We start from the raw sequence: 18,004 nt of genomic DNA on the forward strand, positions 1-18,004 counted from the left end.
TAAAAAGTGGAGGAAATCAGAGCAGACGAGTACAGAGAACAGCAGCTGTACTCCTTCTCTGTTTCATGCAAATCAGGAGAGACCCTGAAGCCCCCTGGCAGAATGCCAGTGAAGTCATCAAAAGGGACATATTTTAATCACATATAACAAGAGCACAATGCCGCCTGCTATGTCTAACAGGCCCACCCCTCATATTGTATTGCATCACAAATCCAGAACGATAAGAAGTATTAGATACAGTTAATGGAAGCTCAATCGTAACATTTAACATTTTATGATTATACATTGCTGAGCACGTGGATTACTACAGTTGCCTCTTACCTGGCACTCTGGATTCAAGCATTTATTCATATCAGATATAACAGATTTATCCCTGGGGCCATCACAAATCCACTCTGGCCTTTTTCCTCCCAGGGGCATCTATTGCCTTATTATGCAAAATTTAATACACAGCCAGCTAAAGCTTTCTGAAAGAGAGATAAGGGAAGGGAGGCAGACTCTGATGAAGACTTGAAAGAAGAAGAAGAGTTGGTTTTTATATGCTGACTTTCTCCACCACTTAAAGAAGAATCAAACCAGCTTACCATCACCTTCTCTTTCCCTCCCCCACAACAGACACCCTGTGAGGTAGGTGGGGCCGAGAGAGTGTGACTAGCCCAAGGTCACCCAGCTGGCTTCATGTGTAGGAGTGGGGAAACAAATCCAGTTCACCAGATTAGCCTCTGCCGCTCATGTGGAGGAGTGGGGAATCAAAACCGGTTCTCCAGATCAGAGTCCACTGCTCCAAACCACCGCTCTTAACCACTACACCATCCTGGCTCTCAGAATTCATTGCAGTTCACTGTCTTCAAACAGTAACTCCAAAAGTCTACGGCTTCAAGGGAGTCATATGTTTTAGGAATGAAGTAAGTTTTTCAATCTACACTGCTTTGTGCTTGTGGCGTTGAAACCTCCAACATCAATTGCCTGAACTGGTTGGATGGCTCATGGTGGCTCAGTTGCTCAGAGAACTTGCGTGGGAACAGAATGTTGCCAGTTTGGCTGGAAAAGCTGAGGACCAAACTAGACATTACATTTAACTTGTGGCTGCCACAGGGATTTGTAGTCAGACAGTAGCTGTACATTCCCCATGGGAGCGCAATTCCGCGGGGCCTGCTTCAGATTGGGACTATGATATGGGTGAGGAGGGGCTTCAGCTTTCCTCCCTGTCCCATTTTCCTGATCCAGCATGGCTATGGGGGGCATTATTTGTCCCATCGGGTAGGGGACTGCATGTGCACAATATTAAGTTTTGAAAACCCACTAGACACCACATGGGAGGTCCTTAGGGCTGCCAACCTCCAGGTACTCAGCACAGGAACGATACAGTACAAAATAACAACTATATTGTGTTTAACCATGCAAAAACAAGCAAGTGGGAATACACATAAGTAGCACTTGTAACAAATATATACAAAATATACATTCAACGTTCGATGCAGTCTCAATGCAATATGGTTTTCTCAATATATTTGTAGGAATTTCTCATTAAATAAGTCCATAAGGTACATGTATGAATAATCATTGAATCTTCATAATAGAAGGTGAAGATGGGGGACGGCCGTTTCAAGGATATTTCTTCAGCCCCAATTCTATTCCTACATCAAATACAACATGTTGATATAAATTCTAACAGTATAAATAATTTTAAAATAGCATAAAGATTATAGCATATTTACAAGTTTCCAAAGTAATAAAGTATCATGCAACATATGGTCAATTCACTGGTTCCCGTAGGATACTCCCAAGTGTAGCCAACAGTAGCTTGTCTAAATTCCACCTGACACTCACAGCTGCAAATAAAGGATCTTTCTGTTCGCGTCTCCAATGTAATTTACCGTAGTCTACCTAGTACTCGCAAAGGAGTCAATATAGTTGTTATTTTGTACTGTATCGTTCCTGTGCTGATTTCCTAACCTCGTGGTATTGGCACGGAAGTGCTTTGATTTTGGGTTGCAACCTCCAGGTACTAGCTGGAGATCTCCCACTATTACAAGTGTTCTCCAGCCAATAGAAATCAGTTCATCTGGAGAAAATGGCTGCTTTGACAATTGGAGTCTAGAGCATTGAAGTCCATCCCCAAACCCCACCCTCCTCAGGCTCCACCCCAAAAATCTCCCGGTATTTCCCAACCTGGAGCTGGCAACCCTAGAGGTCCTCCATCTTTAAAGGTTACCAAAAAGCTGCCGAGGAGGGGGTGAATTCAGAATAGGACCATGGTGCTGGAACATGGGGGTCAACCCTCTCCCTCAGTAGAGAAAACAATAATTTCTCTCCCCCAGGGGGGTTAAACAGCTGTTTGGGAAAGAGTTAGCCCTCCTTCCCACCCCATAATCATCCAAACTGGGTGCCCTCGTAGCTGCTTTTAAGCTATATTTGATTGTGGTTCCTTCATGCCTCTAACTGCACTCTAGGAACATCTTATTCCTGGACACCATTTCCCTCCTTCCAACTGAATTTCCATGTGCCAATAGTGTTATCTGACTGGGGCTGTTTACCATGGTAGGTAGCTCTGTAGAGAGCAAATTAAAAATGCACCCTTTGCACATCTACTGTGGGTCTCCTGGATGTGACAGCTCAGTAGTCATCACGGTTGAACTGGCTGAGCCCCTTTTAGAAAAGCATTTCAATTCTAATGCTTCATTCTGAAGCGCAAAAGCATTTGTGGGAAAAGGTTAAATGGTTGGCACTGCCTCTCCATCAAGGTGGCATTTGGATTCATGCTGTCTTGGCTTAGTCATGCCACTCAGCTGGCCATTGTGCCAGGGGTGGAAAAGTCACAGATGGATTACAATATGAGCACCTACCAATTTCACACATCAGTCCAGACAACAGCCCTGTAATCTAGGCCGAGATTGTTATCTCTGTCTTGCTGATGGGGCTCTGAAGCCAAGGTGTAGCACTTTGCCTAAAACCACCTGGTAGGAAGTTGATCATCAAGGCAAGATATGAACCAGAGGATTTCTAGAGGGTAATGACTCATATTCTTATCTAGGAATAGGGTTGCCAACCTCCAGGTGGTGGCTGGAGATCTCCTCCTATTAGAACTGATCTCCAGGTGACAGAGATCAGTTCACCTGGAGAAAATGGCAATTGGGCTCTATGGCATTGAAGTCCCTTCCCTCCCCAAACCCCATCCTCCTCAGGCTCCGACCCAAAAACCTCCCGCTGGTGGTGAAGAAGGACCTGGCAACCTTACCTGGGAGTAAGTACCATTGAATAAAATGGAGCCAAGTTAGGGTTGCCAGCCTCCGATCAGTAGCTATTATTTTATTATTTATTATTTTGTTACATTTCTACCCCGCCCTCCCCAGCCAAAGGCTGGGCTCAGGGTGGCTCACAGAATACCACATAGGATAAAAACAGAATAAAAATTTTAAAACTACAGTTAACATAGCCCAGTACAATCTAATAAAAAGGGCAATAATGACCAATGGCACCAAAAAACAAGTATCCAGCTGCAGCTGGGCGAACAGCTTAACAAGACCCAAAGTAGTATAGAGGGAACTCAGCGGGGTGTGTGTGTGTAGGGTAGCCAGTATTTATAGGGAAAATTTTAGCTGACCTCAACCATAAGCTGGCAGAATAGAGATCTCCCACTATTACAACTGATCTCCTGGTGACACAGATCAGTTCACCTGGAGAAAATGCCCACTTTGGAAGGTACACTGAATGGAATTACACCCCACTGAAGTCCCTCCCCTCGCTAAACCCCACCCTGCTCAGTCTCCACCCCCAAAATCTCCAAGTTTTTCCCAACCAGGAGTTGGAAACCCTAGGCTTACTTCTGAGCAAACATGCACCAAGGTTGCACTGCTAGTTACTCTGCTTTCCAACAGACTAGCAAAAGCAGAGTTGGTAAGCTGTGTAAGAAGGCAAGTGTCCTGTACTTTCAACAGAGCATCAGTAAGATGAAACCACTTTCACTTTTGGGGAGGGGCCGAGGCTCAGTGGTACAGCCTCTGGTTGGCATGCAGAAGGTCCCAGGTTCAATCCCTGGCATCTCCAGTTAAAGGGACTAGGCAAGTAGGTGATGTGAAAGACCCCTGCCTGAGACCTTAGGAGAGCCGCTGCTGGTCTGAGTAGACAATACTGACTTTGACGGACCAAGGGAGTGATTCAGTATAAGGCAGCTTCATATGCTCATGTTCACCCCTGCTGCAACAACCAACAAAGCCCCAGTTGCTGTAAAATAGAAAAAAAAGAACACCCTTCCAGACCCACAGAACTCAGTCTGTACATACTAATCCAGGATTACCCCATGCTAAACTGTGGGACTGGCTTTACAGCAAACTATAGGATCAAGGCATTGCAAGACCATAACTCTAAGTATATTTATGAGGGGGTAAAGACCACTGAACTGAGCAAACAAAGCCACATGAACACATGAAGCTGCCTTATACTGAATCACACCATCAGTCCATGAATGTCAGTATTGTCTACTCAGACTGCCAGGGGGGTCCCAAGGGGTCAGGCTGAGGGGATTGAACCTGGAACTTTTTGTATGCCAAGCAGATGCTCTACCACGGAGCCATGGCCCCTCCCAGAACTGAGAGAGAAGCATTATTGGTTTCACTCAACTGGCTCATCCCCAGATAAGTTATCCTGTTTAGAGGAAAAGAAGCAGCTGTTAAGAAAATCAGGGAAAGGAAAGGCCATGTAAGGGAAAGGTGTCAGCCAATCCCCAGATGACCTGGAAAAAAAGGTCTATGGGTTCCCTTTCAGTGTAATAAGAACATAATGGTCTCTGAGGCATATTGAGAATATTCTCCTCTTCCTCCCCATCCCCAGCTTGTAATATCATTGGCTTCTTTCCTGAGGAGCCAGCCGCCCTCTCGTGAACCAATCTGATGGGAGGGGGCATGTGCCGTCACTTCTCTTCCAGAAGGAAGCCCCGCACACGCAAGGTGGCCCTTCTGTTAGGCACCATAAAGGTGAAGATGGGCTGATTTGCCTGAAAGGGGAACTCACCCACCCACCGACCCCCAAGCTAGTTCCCTAAAGCGGTTGCCACTGATTTCAACACAGCTTGAGCAGGCGAACTTTGAGGCGGTTGAGGCCCCATGCCCATCAGTCTTGCGCTCAGATGTCTTTGCCAGGCTGGCCCTCTAGTCTGTCCTTTCCTCCTCGTGAAGCCGTGAGGCATTTTCTAAAAGGTCAGTTACATAAAAGGAAAATCGATCCCTGTACTGTGACCCAATTAAAAAAAACACAGATGGGGAGAGGGTGAAACTGAGCAAGCAGAATGGGTGGGAGGGAGATCAAGTTCAGAATTTGTGAAGAGGAAGCAGGGGTGGGGCATGGCCTACAAAAATCACACCTTTCCCCCCTCATTAAAATATCAGCCTGTCACAGAACATCATTGGAGATCGGAAAATGTGCCTTAAACAGCAGCACCACCTCTGGTCCTAGCTCTAATGTTATATAAACCAGTCAAAAGATCAATATTAATCTGCTTACTGCTAAACACTGATGCAACAAGAGAGGATGAGGCTTCTGGTTATTTAATGGAGAATATGGAAGCAGATGCTTGTGAAATATCCACGTTTTTCAAGAAGGGAGTCAACCTTTAAGAGAAGATTGTGAAGAACATGATCTTTCAGGGGGGACCATAACCTAGGGTTGCCAACCTCCAGGTAATAGAGTAAACCAAAATAAACATCTCTGTACTAATTCCCGAAGGGAAGGAGCAAAATTATTTGGATATATTGGTGTGCATATTGAATTATGTTGATTGTAAGTACATTGACTTTTAAATATTGATCCTTTATATATATGAGAAATATCATAATTTTAAATTAATTTTTGATATAGGAACAGAACTGATGAAGAAGAAAGAAACGATCGTCTTCCTACTTACTACTATTTATCTACAAGTTTGCTACGTTCATGCAACCAGCCTATATAATCCTTGGATCAGTGTACCTCTGTGGACTATTGGAATTTATTTGTAAATATTTGTATATATTTTGTTAGTCCTCTTTCACTTTTAAATGCACTGAATACACTTTGGAATTTCATTCGTTGAGTCAGTATTTATTGTTGCCTAACCTCCAGGTAATAGCTGGAGAGCTCCTGCTATTACAACTGATCTCCAGACGATAGAGATCAGTTCACCTGGAGAAAATGGCCGCTTTGGCCATTGGACTCTATGACATTGAAGTCCCTCCCCTCCCCAAACCCCCGCTCAGGCTCTGCCCCAAAAACCTCCCACTGGTGGCGAAGAGGGACCTGGCAACCCTACCACAACTGGATCCAGAACAGATTGGAACCTACAGTCCCTCAGGATTGTTCAGTTTGTTTGCCCCCATCAAGCTTTTTCTGGAATCAGCCTTTTTCTGATTCCAGACACTAGCTGAGGGGGTCCAGCCTCAATTCTAATAACATAATTACATACAAAGGAAAGAGAACTGGGCATCATCCGTGTACTGATGACCCCTCATTTCAGTCTTTCAGATGACAATTCTCCATCCACACTATTTGGTCCTAATAGCCTTTGACACCGGTGCTTGAATGGTACCAGAGTATGTGTTTCAGTTCGGGTATTTCGGCTCTAATAGATTGACTGAGGCAGGCTGTGTCTGCATTTTACATCTCCGAGTGAACGCTCTGGAGACAGCCCCACTGATGTTGTAAGGTAGAAAACCCAGGAATAATTGACACTTCTGCCTAGAGCAAAGAAGCACTCTGGGAAATGGTGAGAGAAGTGAATTCGCAATGAAGCGTACTGAGGAAGCGAGAAAGGGACTAGAATGCCTCCGACACCAGGGTTGGTTTGAAGAAAATCCCTGCATGGAATTTAGCATCCATGACAAGTACCAGGTTTCATGAAATGAAGCCTCATGATCCTACAGTGCAGCAATGGCCGGTACATGTTGTCCATGGTAGTTACTATGCCATTAGTGGCACTTTTTTTCACTTAATATTAGGGTACAGATGCCCAAGTAGAGCCCCGTGGTGCAGAATGGTAAGCTGCAGTACTGCAGGCAAAAGCTCTGCTCAAGACCTGAGTTTGATCCCGATGGAAGTCGGTTTCAGGTAGCTGTCTCAAGGTTGACTCAGCCTTCCATCCTTCTGAGGTCGCTCAAATGAGCACCCAGATTGCTGGGGGTAAAGTGTAGATGACTGGGGAAAGTAATGGCAAACCACCCCGTACACAAATTCTGCCTAGTAAATGTCGGGATGTGACGTCACCCCATGGGTCAGGAATGACCCAGTGCTTGCACAGGGGGCCTTTACCTTTTATAGATGCCCAGCAGCCAAAATCCAGTTCTACTTTGTTCTCTATTGCTCCAAAAATACCCCCTCCACAAGAAAGAGGTTCTACAATAATTAGTTGGCAAGCAGCTCTCTCTCTCCAAAGCTCTGCTTCAAGAGTTCTGTTTTTTCCCCCAAATGTTCTCCATAATTTTTTTAAAAAAGCACACCTATGGATAAGCTCAAGGAAAAAGTCAATTTTTCTCTCAAGGAAGTTTGAAGTGCCTTTCTGCAGTTTTGGGAGTTTTTTTTAAACAGCATGAAATAAAATGGCAGAACTAGGTGTTGGGGCAGATACAAGGAGGCTGCTATCAAGGACAAAGGCCACGGCCTCCTCCCCCATCATACACTACGAACTTACATGCCATCATCTGGACCTGGACTACTTTAAGGAGACTGGGAATGCTTCCACACAGGGGTTTTACCCTGTGTAGACAGTGAGCAGTTCCCACTGCATTTGGGAGCAGCCACACCATTGCAGGCACAGCTTGTAGGGATCCCACATTTCCCCCCAGTGATCCAGATTAAAGACAAACCTCCATAAACCTAGCTCACTGGGGAAATTGTGGGATGAGTACAGGTGGGGTGTCTGTGCAGATGTTCTCCTCGCAGTTAATATAAGGAACTGTGCTCCATTTTCAAAATGATACAGGCCAACTTACTGTTCCACACCATTCCCTATCTTTAGCTCTTAAAAGGGCTTTTTACATTTCCCAGCTGAGCCATGGTGCAGCACAGACCAGCTGTGAATGCAAAGAGGGACACCAAAACTGCACCACATCCACACTTCTGCTAGGGTTGCCATCCTCCAGGTACTAGCTGGAGATCTCCTGCTATTACAACTAGTCTCCAGCCGATAGAGATCAGTTCGCCTGGAGAAAATGGCTGCTTTGGCAATTGGACTCTATGGCATTGAAGTCCCTCCCCAAACCCCACCCTCCTCAGACTCCACCCCAAGAAACCTCCTGCCGATAGCAAAGAGGGACCTGGCAACCCTAACTTCTGCACAGACATAACACATAAAAGGGGCAGAACAGAAGTGGATCAGGGCAGGAAGGGCAGCAGAATGGCTGCATGGAGAAGTCATTCCTGCCTACTTGCCATGTCTGTGGCATCAGGGATGTGTTTTCATGCCCCTGTGTAGAACCAACCTGGGAGGATATCTGTGGAACCTCGCCATGGGTAAAGGGCAGCTCTGAGCATGGTAGCGCCTCACACACTGAGGGCAGCCAGGCTCAGGCGTTATATTCCCCCACATGAAGTCCCCAAGAGGTTTGGCTCCGTAATGAAGACGGCACCACCACAGTCAGGGGAGCTGGATGGGCTTAATGAACAAAATCCAAAACAAGAAATGGAACACTAACCTTCACCTTTTAACTGAACTTTTGCTACACCTCGATGACAATTTGTTTTGGCAACCATGGGCTAGATAAATTTGCTTCAAGGGCCTGATTTGGCCCACCTCTGTGTCACAAATTCTATCCAGAGAAGGAATTAATTTGGTGGGAAACATCCCGCTGAAGTGCTCAGATTTCAAAATTTGCATATCTCAAAGTCAATATTTCAAACTGCGACAGCTCAGGATCTTGTTCAACAATCACTTAACTGGAAGTCCATTTTTTAGTTTATTTTTTTTTAAAGTACATTTTATTTTCAAAACACAAAAACCATCAGACACAAAATACATATCAGTACACACTACACACAATACACACAACCATACATTGACTAAATTAAACAATAAACTCCTAATCTACTATTCAATATACATTTCTCTGGGTGAATCTATATTATTTTGTACCTTCCATCTACTCTAAATTGCCAATTATGATAATGAAAAGCTCCTTAAATAAGGAAAGAAACTATTTTTAAAGTTTATTTTCATATTATTTGATGAGGACCAAAAAACAAAAAACACCCAACTATCTGGAAACATCCCTGTTGCATTCTTAGAACACCTAGAATTGAGCAGAACATAACCATGGAAACAGGGATGTAGTTGTTATTTTCTTTAAACCAGTCAGGATACCAGAACCAGAAACCTATAATCAGGTTTTACAATTAGAAAGAGCTTCTTAAGAGAAAGAAATGATTCACTTGGTAAGAACTGGCAAGTAAATAGGCGAGAAAAGGCTCCGGCAGACTGACATGCCCACAAGATAGGGTTGCCAGGTCCCTCTTTGCCACTGGCGGGAGGTTTTTGGGACGGAGCCTGAGGAGGGTGGGGTTTGGGGAGGGGAGGGACTTCAATGCCATAGAGTCCAATTGCCAAAGCGGCCATTTTCTGCAGGTGAACTGATCGCGATCGGCTGGAGATCAGTTGTAATAGCAGGAGATCTCCAGTGAGTACCTGGAGGCTGGCAACCCTATCACAAGACCTAATGCAGAACTGTCTTGCATGGTAAGGGAATGGCTCAGTAAAGCCAGGAAAATATCTTTGGCAAGTTCAAGAAAAGGCCTTAAACCAGCAGGAACAGATCAAGGTAGAAAAAGGCCTGGTCTCAATGTTGCTGAGTTCTCCTGTGTAAATGCCATTGCAGTGAATGGGAGCCCCTGGTCTAACCCTGAGGAGTTAAAGATAGAACAAGCACATCTTGTTTCATAGGCAAAAATAGGGATGCTTTTTCTAACATCCTTATGTTCACAGTAGCTTGCCTAGGCAACCATTCCCCCAGCTAGTGCATATTCTGGAAAGCTCGTTTCTGACTTTGAGTGGGCTACGTTCATTTGTTCTGAACAGCCAGTCCTGCAAAGGCACTGTGTGTGTCCATGCATAAGCTTTGAGAGGCATGTGCACTCCGAGTCTAGGTAGATGTATCCTCCCCCCCTTCAGAGATTTCTCTTCCAGAGACCTGGGGTATGTGAACTGAATCCTGAAAAATATTTATTGCATATTTATCCCAACCCGTCCTCCAAGATGCTCTGGGCGGCATGCATTCCAACTCTAACCACTCTGTAACACTGTCTTGTGTAGCTCCAGAAACTCATGCCAACCACATTTCCAAAAGGCACCCACTAGACTAGACTCTCTCCAAAAGAAAACAGGGACAAGGATTTACTATGAACAGATACTACAGAACAAAGAGTTGGACCCTCTTCTCTTGTACACCTGACTCTATTATTTCACCAAGGATTACTGCCCTAAATGCTCCTAAATTAAAAAAGGTAAAGGTAGTCCCCTGTGCAAGCACTGGGTCATTATTGACCCATGGGGTGACGTCACATCCCAACGTTTACTAGGCAGACTGTGTATACGGGGTGGTTTGCCATTGCTTTCCCCAGTCATCTACACTTTACCCCCAGCAAGCTGGGTACTCATTTTACCAACCTCAGAAGGATGGAAGGCTGAGTCAACCTTGAGCCAGCTACCTGAAACAGACTTCCATCGAGATCGAACTCAGGTTGTAAGCAGAGCTTGGACTGCAGTACTGCAGTTTACCACTCTGCGCCACGGGACATGACTTATTTTGACATCTTCATTAAAATAATTGTATGCTGCTTTTCAATTTAAAATAAATTTTCTGCAGCAGCCAACAACATATTGAGACAACATAAACAACATAATCAAACAAATTAACAGTCAATACACTGAAGTTTTAGAAGTAAAAAAACTCAGCAAATGTTAACATGGAAGAGAACAGAACCCAAAAGAATTGACCTAGAGGAAAACTTTTAGAATTACATATTCCTGTCTGTGCCCCTGCCTTCAGAGGTGAGCCAGGTGGCAACCAGAGACAGGGCTTTTTCAGTAGTGGCATCTTGTGGAATGCCCTTCCCCTTCAGGCCTGCCTGACATCTACCCTACTCTCTTTTAGGCACCAGGCCAAAATGTCTTTTTTTTTTTTTTTTTTTACCCAGGCTTTTAACTTAAAGGCTTGATCTTTCAACTTCACTTCTATTCTCTGCTTCCAGCCTGAGAACTTTTATAGGAGACTCATTTTAAGTTGCTCAACTCAGTGTTTTCGGCTGATTTATGCTCTGGCTGGGTTTTTAATTGTTAAAATGTTTAATTGTGTATTTTGTTTTTTATTATGTTTCATTTTGTAAGCCATGTCAAGCAGGCACTCTGGAAAGGTGGCTTAGATATTTTCTAAATAAATCACTGCTATTTTCTAACAGAGGACAGAGCTTTGTGGACTTGGTCATTTTAAATATATCAGTTCTCTCCTTCTGCCTGTTCGGTAGTGCACAATTGCTGCTATCTTCTCATGTGTTTTAAACATATAATTATTATGGGATATCACTGCCCCCCAAAATCTCCCCTCAAAATCTCCAAGTATTTCCCAACCCAGAGTTGGCAATCCTAACAAACATGTTTACTCCGTAAAGAATGATAAACCACATGGGTCTGGAGTCAGACCTAAGTAATGAGAGGTGGAAAGCAAACTCCATTCATTTTGAAAGTGAAGTTCATGGATGATAAAATATTACCTCTTGATGTATAGAGCATGTTCAGATTAGACAGCAGGGATTGTAAGTTAGGAGAGGAGAAGGTGGCTAGAAACAAGTGAGCCAATGTATGCAGTCCTTATGGTCAGGAAGGATATGTCATCTTTGAGAGGAAGAAGACAAAAGGAAGGGATGAATATTCAACGTGGGGGGGGGGAGAGAAGGCCAAGCCCAGGTTAGGTACAATCAAGGATTCCACAGACACTGCCATTCCCAGCATGCTGAGAGGGGTGGGGAAATCACGTCTATTAACTGACACCAAGATAGCATCAATCTTTGGGGGCAGCACAGAATCCCAGCCATGTAATGTCTCAAAGCCACATCTGCAGCCACTTCAAAGCGCCCAGAAGAACCCCCCACTGCCCCAAGTATCTAGGCATAGACTGCTGCCTTGGAAACAAGGAATTCCCAGAGATCAAACACAACAGACCGTCTCCTGCATCCAAGCCAGATCAGAAGACTGTATCCAACCATAAACAAGCATCTATGCACACATCTTAATAATGACTGGATGCTACCTCAGTTATATTTTTCTGCCATGTTACAGTACAACCTGGGATGTGTGTGTGGGTGTTTTTCCTGATGCAAAACATTAAATAATCTAGTTTACATCTTGCACATACAGTGTATTTTTTTAGAAATCTGGTAAATATGTATAAAGGTGACAGATTTTCCTTCCGGTCAAAGAAACAGAATCCCACCATCGAAGCACTGCGTGCGATCTTAAGAATCTGTGACTGTACTGAGGTAGAGAGCAACAATACAAACAAATAGCAGCAAGGGTAGCAAAGCACATTCTCCACACTGAATTACATTTTCTGCAAAATGCAGGGAAAGGGAGAGCATCTTGTACATCAACAACCTCGGGTGTAAATACTCAATCCATAACCCAAGCCATTTCCCCCCCAAAAGAACAATTAAAGAAAACAGAGGCAGACTGGTTTACTCGGAGGCATCTGAAATGGTTAACCCGGAGGGCGGCTCCCAAAGACCTTACCCCTTCAATCATCTTCCAGGACTGCTTTTGCCTTCACCTGCAGCAAGAGCCCTTTTCCTCCTCCTCTCCCTTTCCAGTCAAGGCAGCACCTCGCAGGAGCTTTTTCTCCCCATCCTGCAAGATCCTGATTTGACAGTGCGCTCACCACGCCTCTCTGGTACCTCCACTTCTCTGCACACAGATAAAGAAATCAGCCCTAGAGAGAGCTGAGCAGGGAGGGGAAGATGCGCAGAGGAGGCTTCATTTCCACCCAGCCGCCACACATTAGCATCAAAATTAAAAACACAGAGCCAAGAGTGTGATGGGGAGGGAGCGAAAAGAAGCAACCTGCTCTCCAGCCCTTTTTAAATGACAAAAGGGGACACTCCCTCTGTGTCCCCAGCGCCCCCTGCTGGCAGACTGGCGCAGCCGCCAGAGCGAGGCCGGCAGCATCCCTGCATCCCTGCATCCCTTCCCCATCAAAAGAGCCTTTCCTTTCACTGCAGTGTCGAGAAATGACGCAATGATCCATTTCCATTACGGTCTGTTTTTCTCCAATCGGCCTCCCCAAAGCGGAGTCGCGTGGTCTGCCTTTCAACTTGTTATTGGTGGACCACGTTATGGGGCCCTCTCCAGAGAGAGGCGTTCGGCCAGCATCCCTTAATGATCCCAGGCTCTATAGGATAAAATGCTTGTTGGCCGACAGCCCAATCCTGAACAGGTTAACCCAGAAGTAAGCCCTATGGCTCTCGCCGTGGCTTCCGTGTAGTACCGCAGCCCTTCGACGAGAAGAGAAATTACAATGAGAGGGTGGAGGAAGGCTGGTTTATTGATAGCTGCAGTAGTAAAGTGTTGTTAGTACACTAGATAACTGACAATCACATGTGACTTGCCCCAAGGAGCTTACAGTTGGAAAGGAGGAATGAAAAAGCCGCAGCAAAAACAGAAAGAGCTGCACCTATGTGGCTTGTCCGGATTCAGGGCTGAAAATAAGTTCACATGTTAGGTTTTTGGTGGCTGGATTACTAGGGATGCCAACCTCCAGTTCACCAGTTGGGGCCTGGGGATCCCCTGGAATTACAGTTTATCACCAGACTCCAGAGATCAGTTCCCTTGGAGAAAATGGATGTTGTGGAGAATGGACTCTTTGGCTTCCGAATACATCTGGGTGAGGGGAGACATTTTTTAATTGGAGAAGCAGCCCATAGGCAGAAGGAGAGGGGAGAGTTCAAACCGTTTTTACTCAACTTGGAATACTGTGTACGGTTGGAATACTGTGTACAGTTCTGGTCACCACACCTCAAAAAGGATATTGCAGAGTTTGAAAAGGTGCAGAAAAGAGCAACCAAAAATGATCAGTGGACTAGAGCAACTGCCCTATGAGGAGTGGTTAAAACGTTGCTGTTTAGCTTGGAAAGAAGGCAGTAAAGGGTAGACAGAGGTCTATAAAATCATGCATGGTATGGAAAGAGTGGACAGGGAGAAGCTTTTATAGAAGTAGAACACAGGGTCATCTGCTGAAGCTGGAGGGTGAGATTCAAAATAGATAAAAGGAAGTCTTTCTTCACACAACGCATAGCTAAATTGTGGAGCTCCCTGCCCCAGGATGTGGTGATGGCTGTCAACTTGGAAGGCTTTAAGAAAGGAGTGGACATTTTCATGGAGGAGAGGGGTATTCACAGCTACTAGTAAAAATGGATACTAGCCATGATGCGTACCTATTCTCTCCAGGTCAGATGAGCATGCCTATTATATTAGGTGCTTTGGAACAAAGGCAGGATAATGCTGCTGCAGTCATCTTGTTTGTGGGCTTCCAAAGGCACCTGGTTGGCTGCTGTGTGAACAGACTGCTGGACTTGATGGACCTTGGTCTGATCCAGCATGGCCTTTCTTATGTTAACTCTGTGACCCCAATCCAGAGTAGTCCCCATAGGACCAAACACCACATTGGGAATTCCAGGTGTGCAACTCCAACATCACATGTAGCTTGGCCCAAAGAAACAGAACAAAGTAATTCAGTTGACGATACAAGGAGACCTTCACAAGAAGCAGAGGACCAAGGTCACATATTGTTTCCGGTGATGTTGAATCTGCAGGGAATATCCCTATGACAACCTTCTGAAAGACACTGTAGTATCCCCTGAGGTGTGACTGTGGGTGAGGTTACCTATCCTGCTTCAGTAGTCTTGCTTTGTACCCAGCACACAGGAATCTCTGGTAGCTTCAGGTGCAACAGGTAGGGTTGCTAACCTCCAGGTGAGGCCTGGAGATCTCCTGGAAGTACAACTGATTATAGAAATCAGTTCCCCAGCTTTGGAGAGAGGACTCTGTGGCATTATACCACACCAAGTTCCCACCTCTCCCCAAACTCTGCCTTCTCCAGGCTTCACCCCCACATCTCCAGGAATTTCCCAACCCAGAGTCTAGTAGTAGAATTTATTTGTATGTGGCCATAGGCCTTCACAAAATATCATCCCAGAGTCAGCAACCCTAAGAGCAGGTTTCTTTATTGCTTCCAGCTGGAAGAGAACATTTACGGATGGAGAACGCCAATACACACACATTGGGAAACTGCAGCCAACACACAAGAACATGACCCAACCGAGGCCACTCCCATACAGGCCTTGAGAGTGAAACAGAAACTAGTTCCTGAGGACTCACTTAATAACAGATAGATGCGTCATCACACGGACAATGAAGCACACGTGCCTCTGGCCCGCTGACAGGAGAGCTTGCAAAGACACAGGCTCTCATTGCCACAGGAGAAGGCAAGTCTGAAAGGATGCGGAGTAGGATCACAGACCTTAGGCTAAGCCCTGAAAGAACAGTTGAAAGAGCCCTTTGCCCACCCCAGGTCAAACGAGGGTTGTTTTGCAGCCCCAAAGATTGCCAACTCCAGGCTGGGAAATTCCTGGATATGCGGAGTCGGAGCCTCAGGAGGGCATGGTTTAGGGAGGGGAGGTACAGGACCTCCATGGGGAATAATGCCATATGGTCTATCTACTGAAGTAGCCATTTTCTCCAGGGCAACCGATCTCAGTGGTCTGGAGATCAGTTATAATTTGGGGAGACCTCCAGGCCCATCTGGAGGTTGGCAGACTGAATGCAACTGAAGAGCTGCGCACAGGCACCCTAGGATTGCCAGGTCCCTCTTTGCCACCGGTGGGAGGTTTTTGGGGTGGACCCTGGGGAGGGTGGGGTTTGGGGAGGGAAGGGACTTCAATGCCATAGAGTCCAATTGCCAAAGCAGCCATTTTCTCTAGGTGAACTGATCTCTGTTGGCTGGAGATCAGTTGTAATGTAATGCCTGAAATCATTATATGCTATGGGAAATGTATTGGAAATGTATGTTTTTATCCTCAGTCCGCATACTCGCATTTATAAAGATGCTAAGCCCAGGATATAAGGGTTAGCATCTAGCACAATACCATGTGAGAGCACATGTATGTAATTGACATGCAGCCCCAGGTATAAGGGGTAAAGTATTGATCCTTGAAACAGATGCCCTAATGTGTAATCATTTAAGTCAGCATGAGTCTGGCAGACGCCATTATGAGCTGCCAGGATGAAAGACTACATTGCTTGCCTGGTACGGCCTTTCACCAGTAGAGAACAACAGTATCTTACCTTCATCCTTAGGAATGTGGTCGCAAGACTTAATGCTTGCTTAGAGACAGCTTTGACCAATATCTATACGCTATGCTAATTAAAGTAAAATAGACAACCAATGGGCAGTGAATCTATGTAATTGTAACATCCCTAAACCAAAGTTGTAAACGTTGTTGCAATCCTTTGTTTGGGTGTGTGAACTGTCCTGCGCATTTGGGGCAGTTTTCACCCGGTATGTATATTGGGCCTAATAAACAAGCTGCTTTAAACTCTCAACCTCCTACTGTGTTATTGTCATTGGAAATTAATACAATAATACAGACATTTTCAATAATAGCAGGAGATCTCCAGCTAGTACCTGGAGGTTGGGAACGCTAAGGCACCCTCTACAATGTTTCAGAGAATCTGAGGGTACCTCTCCAGTTTTATTTTGCTTCAGTGAAGTCCAGAGTTACCTTGTCTGATATTTACAGTTCAGCCCTGCCAGGCTTGCCAAATCTGGGTTGAGAAATTCCTGGAGATTTTGGGACAGAGCCAAAAGATCAGGAAGAACAGATTTCGCCTTCTGAAGCTGGTATTTCCTTCAGGGGAACTGATCTCTAGTCTCGAAATCAGTTTAATTCTGGCAGAACTTCAGCCCCAGCTGGTGGTTGGCAACCCTACCTGCCAGCAGTCTGCTACTTGCACAGAGTTCTGCATTGTTGAATGCAGAGATGTGGTCTGTTCCCATCAAAACCCCAAATTTAGATCACCAAAGATCTATGTTGTATAAACACAAACTCCACACACACTTGGATAGAGGGGCAGAATGTATGGGAGAAAACTGGCTTAGAAGCAAAAGAGTTGTCTGGAAGTGAAACTTTTGGGAGTGTACGATCATTGGGGTATCTTACATGGGATGTGTGTTCTGGTGGCCTTGTCACAAGGGTTCTTTGCTGCCTCTTGTGAGCTGACAGCACTGTTGGAACAAGCAGAGAATCACAGATTCCGGGACATTTAGGCCTACATGCTTGCCTGCCTTTCCCATGATGTACTGCTGCCCACGCTCTTGCTCACTTCCCCAAGGGATGGGTGGATCAGGAAGAGTGCCTCACAAGAACTGTGGGTGTGGTTGTAAGCGTGACAGTGTCCCCTATTCTGGACTTTGCTTAGCACACATTTGCCATGAAGGGCTTTTTAACATCTCTTGTAAAGCCACTGGGAGAAGTCATCCAAGAACTTGGGCTGAATTTTCACTACATGGGTGACATTCAGCTCTGCCTTGCACTTCCAACAGATTCCAGGGAAAACACAAACAGGTGCCTGGAGGAAGTTTTGGGATGAATGAGGGCTACCAGACTGAAATTTAGTCTTGACAAAACAGGTGCTACTGGTGCAGGAAACTTTTGTCCAAGGATCTGAGATGTTTCCTGTTCTGGTTGGGGTCGCGCTTTCCCTAAAGGAAAGAGCTTGTTGCCATGATGCATGCCCTTGTAACATCTAGATTAGATCACTAATCACTTTATGTGGGGCTGCCCTTGAAGACTGTCTCTCATGGTTGGTCTTCTTTTCCTGCTGCTTTCAACCTTTCCCAGCATTATTGCCTTTTCCAATAAGTCTTTAGTCAATTTAGCTTTTAGGGAAAGTTCAGGCCTGGTTTGATCTAGAACCCACTTATTTGTCTTTGTGATGGTT

The 18,004-nt window shown here is 45.3% G+C and overlaps 1 protein-coding gene across 1 annotated transcript in view; it reads right to left on the reverse strand.

Annotated features, from left to right (window-relative positions):
• Window positions 1–12,764, reverse strand: part of ADD2 (adducin 2) — a 57,519-nt gene extending 44,755 nt beyond the window's left edge. Inside the window, exon 1 of the mRNA XM_056860406.1 lies at window positions 12,743–12,764. The gene's annotated coding sequence lies outside the window, so the exon portion shown is untranslated. The remainder of the gene's footprint in view (window positions 1–12,742) is intronic.
• Between the last annotated feature and the right edge of the window lie 5,240 nt (window positions 12,765–18,004).

This window comes from Euleptes europaea, chromosome 14 (assembly GCF_029931775.1).
Source record: "Euleptes europaea isolate rEulEur1 chromosome 14, rEulEur1.hap1, whole genome shotgun sequence".
NCBI classification, from domain to species: Eukaryota; Metazoa; Chordata; class Lepidosauria; order Squamata; family Sphaerodactylidae; genus Euleptes; species Euleptes europaea.